Source organism: Pinus tabuliformis, chromosome 8 (genome assembly GCF_031772625.1).
Source record: "Pinus tabuliformis cultivar Carrire ecotype Pingquan chromosome 8, CPIR1, whole genome shotgun sequence".
NCBI classification, from domain to species: Eukaryota; Viridiplantae; Streptophyta; class Pinopsida; order Pinales; family Pinaceae; genus Pinus; species Pinus tabuliformis.
The window spans coordinates 47,252,406-47,260,077 of NC_142294.1; the positions used below are offsets into that span (position 1 = coordinate 47,252,406).

Here is a 7,672-nt window from a genome sequence, read left to right on the forward strand (position 1 = left end):
AATTTTGTTTTTCAAGGGAGTGGTTTGATTACATTATTTGAAAAGACCATTCTTATAGATCAAGATAATAAGTTTCTTATGCATTTCGGAGGACCAAATGGAATAAATTGGGAACTAAATTACAATTCATCTTAATCTCCCATCCTCAAACTAATGGACAATCAAACATGATTAACCAGATTTTAGGAAGCTTATTGAGATGCTTAGTTTGAGAGAGTCCCAAGCAATGGGATACACTCCTGGCACAAGTTGAATTTGCCTATAATAATTCATTAAATATGTTTTTTTGGGTGACTAGAAGAATCAACAACTGAGTTGGGCTCGTACTCATGTGGCACATGGTTGATTCCAATTGCTACCACTATAGCCCCTAGGTGAACCACAGTGCCCCCAACACGCGCCCAAGGGTAAACTTGGGGATTTGAACCTAGAATCTCATGGTGTATAACACTTCACTATCATGACGATCACCAATTGAGCTGCCCCGAGGGGCCTTATAATTCATTAAATGTGTTGGTAGGAAGGCAATGCTTGATTTCCCATATGGGAAGACATTAAAAGGACTAACATACTTGGAAATTTTGCTTGAAATAAGTTTGAGAAGTGTGAATGTTGCAACATTTTGTAAAATATATGAAAGAAGTGCAATAGTAGGTTAAAATGCAACGACAATAAAACAACTTCAAATATAAAGATAATGCACATTTAAAGAGGATATAATAAATTTGTTGAAGAGACACAATGATAAAACATTTAAAAAAGGGCGGGTTCTTACAAGGAACATATAACAAGCTGAGATTTAAGAAGACATGGCCTTGCATAATTTTAGAGAAGTCTAAAATTATGCTTATGAGCTTGTGTTATTCGAATATTTGGACATCTTATCAATTTTCAAAAGTGCTTGATTTGTATAAGTACCATGAAGGTGCCAATGGTGAAGAAGAAGAAGGACAAGTTGCATACTGGAAAACACACATTCTATAAAATCCACAAGATTAATTAGAAGAGATCCTCAAAGAAATATTTCACCTAAGGATGAGGAGGATTGGACACATAGTACATTTGGTTCATCAAAAAGACTAAATTGTGGGAGATGCAACATCGATTTCCAAAGATAAGTTTGGTAAAACTAATAATCTATCAACTAAGGTTTCCTCATAAAATCTATGAACATGACGCTCACATTTTTATTTAGTAGGGGAATTTGATATAGGAGCATCCTTGGCTTACAACTATCCTACACAACCAAATAAATTATGTATGCAATTGTGTTTGATTTCTTTGTTTGTGGTTAAATTTCCTCTACATCTGTGGAAGGAGAGGTTCTTATGAGGAACATATAACAAGCTAAAATTTAAGAAGGAAGGGCCTTGCAAAATTTTGGAGAAGTCTAAAATAATGCATTTGAGCTTGTGTTACGAGAAGATCTAGACATCTTGTTGATCTTTAAATGTGATTGATTTGTAAAAGTACCATGAAGGTGCCAATGGTGAAGAAGAAGAAGGGAAAGTTGCATATTGGAAACCACACATTCTGTAAAATCCACAATATGAACTAGAAGAGATCCTCAAATAAATATTTCACCTAAGGATGAAGAGGACCAGGTACAAAGTACATTTGGTTCATCAGAAAGACTGAATTATGCGCAATGCAACATGGATTTCTAAAGATAAGTTTGGTCAAATTGATAAGCTATTGACTAAGGTTTCCTCGTAAGCTTTATGAACAAGATGCTCACACTTTTATTTACCAGGGAAATTTGATGCAAGAGCATCCTTGCCTTATTAACTATTCTACACAACAAATTATGTTTGCGTTTGTGTTTGATTTCTTTGTTTGTGATTGAATTTCCTTTGCATTCGAATGGTCTATAATAAAAGCAGATTTTGTTTACTTATTGCATAAAAGGAAAAAGAAACCACCAATTTAGAAAGAAAAACAAATAAACATGGAGGTCTTATTGTTGTTACATCATTGGAGAAGAAGATAAGATAAAGCTAAACACCAATTTCATAAGTTCACATTTTTGGCCATATGTTTCATTTAATGAGTGAGACAACAAACTAATATGGATGGTCGAGTGGTTCATGAGTATTTTTGTCACCATTCGAGCTTATTGAATTAAAAATAGGGGAGAGATTGTGTTGTTGGAGACAAAGAATGACTAAGCAACCATTGAAGAACCAATCTGCGTGGTGTTGAGAGTTATGGGAGAGACTAAACATTTTTTGGGTTTGAACAAAGCTACATCCACTTGTTGAAGGCATCAATCAAGGGAGGCAATGTTCATATATTGCTATGCGAGATATTGGTTATGTAAATGTGCATTCTCATATTGCAAACAAAATTTTAATTTATGTGTTTATTCAAGTTAAATTCCAATTGTGATTTTGGGTTTAGCTTGCATGGTGCCTTCTTGTCCGTATGAGATCTAATATGTTATCTGTTGGTATATGTGAGTTAATACCATTCCCATATATCACCATGCCTTTAATTATGGTGGATTTTTTGTATACACATTCATGGTAGAATTGAGCCTATGATTTTACTCGTTGTTTTGATGTAATTGTAGACAAAAAGCCTTTCTAGGTACTCCATTTACATTACATTGTTTTGATTTATAGGTTCCACATGTAAATATGGTGAAAAAGTATAGAAGTATACATAAATTATGAATATGTATATTTACCTCACACGCTAAATTGAAAAAGTATACAACTATGTGAAATCAAGTGCATATTTATCATATACCCTATCACAGACCCAAAGAAAAGGGTCACCCTCATACCAAAACTTTCCTCCCACATTTTGCTTGTAATATTAGAAGCTTGCATCAACAAGTCTATAAAGGTATACAAGCAAAGATGCAATTCACATTCCTAAGTCTATAAAGGTATAGAAGCAAAGATGCAATTCACATTCCTAAGGAACAAACATACTAGATATTAGTGACATGGTCAAACTTGACACCAAAGGGAACAAATCAACTAACTCATCAAAGAAAAGAAAAAAGAACAATCATTAAAACAAAGGGACATACTCTTGCCATAGACCAAAAGCAACAAGGTACAAGAGGAAAATAGTTCATATATTGACATACACCATAAGACCAAAGAGTCCCAAGTCTTAAGTTACTAACGACACTCCCATCTCTTGTATATCCATATAGTAACAAAACATGGTTATAATGGGTAGAAATATCCATGGTTTAACGGCTACATCTCTTAGCAAATGTTGAAACAAATTTACTTGTTCACAAACAGATATGAGTTGCTAACCAACTCTCAAGAATAAAATGACTTAACATATAAATCTCGTAATTTACAACCCCTTTAGACACTTAGACCTCGCCAATGGCCAATTAAGGACATCTTTACAACCCTTCCTTCACCATAACCAAACCATGACACACAAAAATGATTTAAAAATAAAATGATAACAAAAAACTAAACCTTTCTCAACCTTTCAACTCCATTAAAAAGGTCACACTGAGAAATTAATTACTAACTATATTGCAAAGAATAAGAACAATAAAAATACTATACACACCTTTAAACAATAAATATGTAAAAAAATACTCTAAGCAAATTAGCTCACACCTCTACTCAAAATTCTTATAAAAGTTTTTCCTTGGACCTAAGAATAGATATTTGTAAATTAATATAAACACAATAAACCAAAACCACTTAAATTTCTAAGTTAAAACCACTAAACAAATTGATACTTTTACACCTATATAAAATTGGAACCATACATGGAAGATTGGCATGGCTCTTGTTTAAGGATGACACACACAAATCGAGAAATGATTCATTTTTTTTGTCAATTGAATGTAGCCCAAGTTGTTGGGAGGGTTTAATGATAACCTCTCCACTAAAGTTCAAGTCTCATTTGACACGATGCTCCTTTGTGAGGGAGCAAGAGTTGCTTATGTAATGATAACCTCTCCACTAAGGTTCAAGTCTCATTTGACACGATGCTCTCTTTTGTGAGGGAGGAAGAAAGTCTCATTTGACACGATGCTCTTTGTGAGGGAGGAAGAGTTGCTTATGTAATGTTTATCTTGACTATATACCTTTTTCTTGATTTACCTATGTAATATTTATATTGAGCATGTACCTCTTCCTTGATTTACTTATATAATGTCTATGTAATATTTATATTGACTACGTACCTCTTCCTTGATTTACTTATATAATGTTTATCTTGACCATATACCTCTTGATTCTTCTGAATAAGGAAAATGTTTCATTGATATTTATTATCCCTGTCGTGGTAGTGGATATACGCATTCGACCATATACCTCTTCCTTGATTCTTCTGAATAAGGAAAATGTTTCATTGATATTTATTATCCCTGTCGTGGTAGTGGATATACGCATTCGATTTTTGTTAAACAAAAAAATATAATGTTAACATTATAAAATAAAAAACATTTATTTTTTTAATATTTTAATTATTATCCCAGTGACGGGTTATGGGCTCCGATAAATTTTGGACCCGACCTATGGGCTCCGGTCAATTTTGGACCGGACCTATGGATTATGGGCTCACCACCCTTGTTCTTTTGATGAATGTTTTAGTAATTTCACCATTCTGTACCTGAGCGACGCATCATTTTAAGAGTTTGGCCACTTTTTATCAACTTATGTCGTTTCTCATACAATTAAAGAAGTAGTTTAACAGTGTAGCCACTTTTTATTAATGCCGCTGACACATGAAATTTATTTATTTCATACAATTTAAGGACAAATTTGAAAAACCTTTTTAACACAAAAGTAGAGAGAGAACAAATTGAAAGAACCAGAAGATTGCAGACACCCTCTGTGTGTACATACACTCTTTTGATGCCATTGGCGCATAAAAATTAAATCTTTCATATAATTAAAACAACAAGATTATATGGAGAAATAAAAGGAGATCAAATTTAAAGATCTAACACAAAAGCTTTAATAGTTTCCCCTGAGAAGCAAGACAACATTTTAACACATTCGGTGATTGTGGATGTACCCCCTGTCTGTATGCAGATGCATTTTTCAATGCCACTGACGATGCATAAAAACATAAATCTTTTATGCAATTAAAAGAGGATTAAAGGCAAAATCAATGCAATTAAAAGAGGATTGAAGGCATAATTAAAGGGAGGATGAATTTAAAGAACATTTTTAACATAAAAGCTTTAACAGTTTCAGGTAGCAGCGAGGCAACATTTAGGATTAAAACAAGATTGCATTCTTTCGATTAAAGCTAAATCTTTCATACAATTAGAATTAAAACAGGATTAAAGCTAAATCTTTTATACAATTAGGATTAAAACAGGATTAAAGCTAAATCTTTCATACAATTATAATTAAAACATGATTAAAAGGAGAAGCAATAGATTTAAAGAACCTGATTTAAAACACCTGATTTAAATAGATTTAAAGAACCTGATTTAAAACACAGAATTGATTTTCATAAAGCAAAAACGTTCGGATTTATGCCCTCTGTGCCCGAATGCGGGGAGCGAGCGAGCTGCATATCTTTGCGCATAATGGTGACCCTCTTGGTGTGAATATCTTCGAAGAGAATCCTCCACCGCTTCTTGCAATGTGGCTACCGCTGAAGACTGAAATCTCAGGTCCGTTTTGCAATCTCTGGAAGGGCAACTTTTATCGTATTTTCGGATTTCATGGAGAGCAACGGTAACAGTGAGGCTTTGCTTCAAATTTTCTTCACTCCACTTGTTACCGGTGCAGACTTCATAACTGCCAGCTGCTTCCTTGGTGCCTTTCCACCTGTTGACTTAGGGGCAATCCACATTTCTTTCCCCACGCTGCAAGGATCACTAACGTTGCCTCACCTTTAACTCTCTCATCTCACTATGCCCTATTGGGTACTGGGTTGTTTCGGTGGATGGAAAATTGCCATGGTAAATCTGGTTAAAAATTTCTTGGGTACTGGGTTGTTTCCTTGGATGGAAAATTGCCATGGTAAATCTGGTTAAAAATTTCTATTTCATTTTATGGATAATATAATTATTAAATTATGTCCGCATGGGGTATCTCAAGTGACAGTGGTCGTGGAAATGAAGTCTCACCAACAGGGAGTCTTGGGTTCAAATCTTGGACTACCCTTCCCCCGTAGTGGAGTATGTAATGGACATGAAAATAGGAGTTCCCCGTAGTGGAATATGTAGTGGACATGAAAATAGAAGAGTCCTACTAAAACATACAAAAAAATTATAATTATTCTAATTTTAAATTCTAATTTTGGAAAAATATTTTAATGCATAATATAATTATTAAATTTATTTATTTTTGATTATAAATTCGAATGCATAATATAATTATTAAATTTATTCATTTTTTGATTATAAATTTGAATTCACAATATAATTATTAAATTTATTTATTTTTTACATTATAAATTTGATTTGGATTTTTATAGAATATAGACATAAAATATATGAATAAGGAGTCTCTTGTAACATTAATTATTAAATTCATCTCATGGAATATTTATAAATTTTCATAAGGAAAATATACTTATAACATTTGGAAACTTGATTAGACGTATACATATTTTTTACTTCTAAAAAAAATAAATTACTTGCATATTATATGTCTTAATACTTATCAACTATTTAATTTATATTTAATACACAAACTTTTAAAAATTCTTTATATTCATTACATCACTAAAATCAAACAATATTTATTTATCTTAATTAGTGAACAAGATATTTATATATCTTATCTAAACAAACATTTATTGGATAATACTTATATAGATTATATGTTTATTTTCTAAATAAGATTCTTAATAATTATTAGAAAAATGATATGATTTAATTTATATCAAATATTTGTGTAATATTCAAAACAGAGTCTTGATATTTATTTCAAATATAGTCATATTGTTTTTGTTTTTTAATTAAATTAAAAATATATATTATATTGAGATCATATAATAATCAGAGTTACATGAGAAGCGGCATTGCCAAAAGAGCATATACAAGGAGCATGGGATGAGAAGAGGATCCCCGAAAAAAGAGAAGGCATGTAACAGATTGTGCACAAGAGACATATAACATAAAGAGCATGAAAGACATATAACAGAATATTCCGACAAGATAGAAAAACTGTGAGGACCAACACTAATCCTGGGGCAAAGCACCCGAGATCAGGGAGATAATGGAATTGAGCGGCAAGCTGTAACCCTGAAAAATACAACCGTTCCTCCATTTCCAGATGTGCCAGCATGTAAGAATGAAAAGGGCGCGCCAGGTGGGGCTTTGAGAGGCCCACCACAAGAAAGCATCCTGTACAGATGAGAACGAACGGAGAGGAAAACCAAAAATCAAGGAGAGCTCGGACCAGATTGCCGAGGAGGCAACACAATGAAAGAACATGTGGAAATTCGTTTCCGCAGCAACCAGGCAGAGATGGCATCTTCCAGGGCCGAGCCAGCCTTTGTTCTGGAGAACATCCCAGGAGAGATTCTTGTTGTGGAAGAGAAGCCAAGCAAAGAGGATAGATTTGAGAGGACAAGGGGCTTTCCATAGCTTGACAGGGAAGATAACGAGGGGAGGAGGGAGAGCAGAAGAGAGGGCAGAGTAGATGCATCAGACAGTGATGGGATGGATGGAGGATTTTGGGGACCAGATTAATTCGTCCCTGGTGCCTAGTTG

The 7,672-nt window shown here is 33.5% G+C and overlaps 1 non-coding gene across 1 annotated transcript; it reads left to right on the forward strand.

Annotated features, from left to right (window-relative positions):
- Positions 1-3,716: 3,716 nt before the first annotated feature.
- LOC149234075 (U6 spliceosomal RNA) lies at positions 3,717-3,820 on the forward strand. The gene has a single exon (XR_016246817.1). It is a non-coding gene; the product is annotated as a U6 spliceosomal RNA (small nuclear RNA).
- Positions 3,821-7,672: the final 3,852 nt, after the last annotated feature.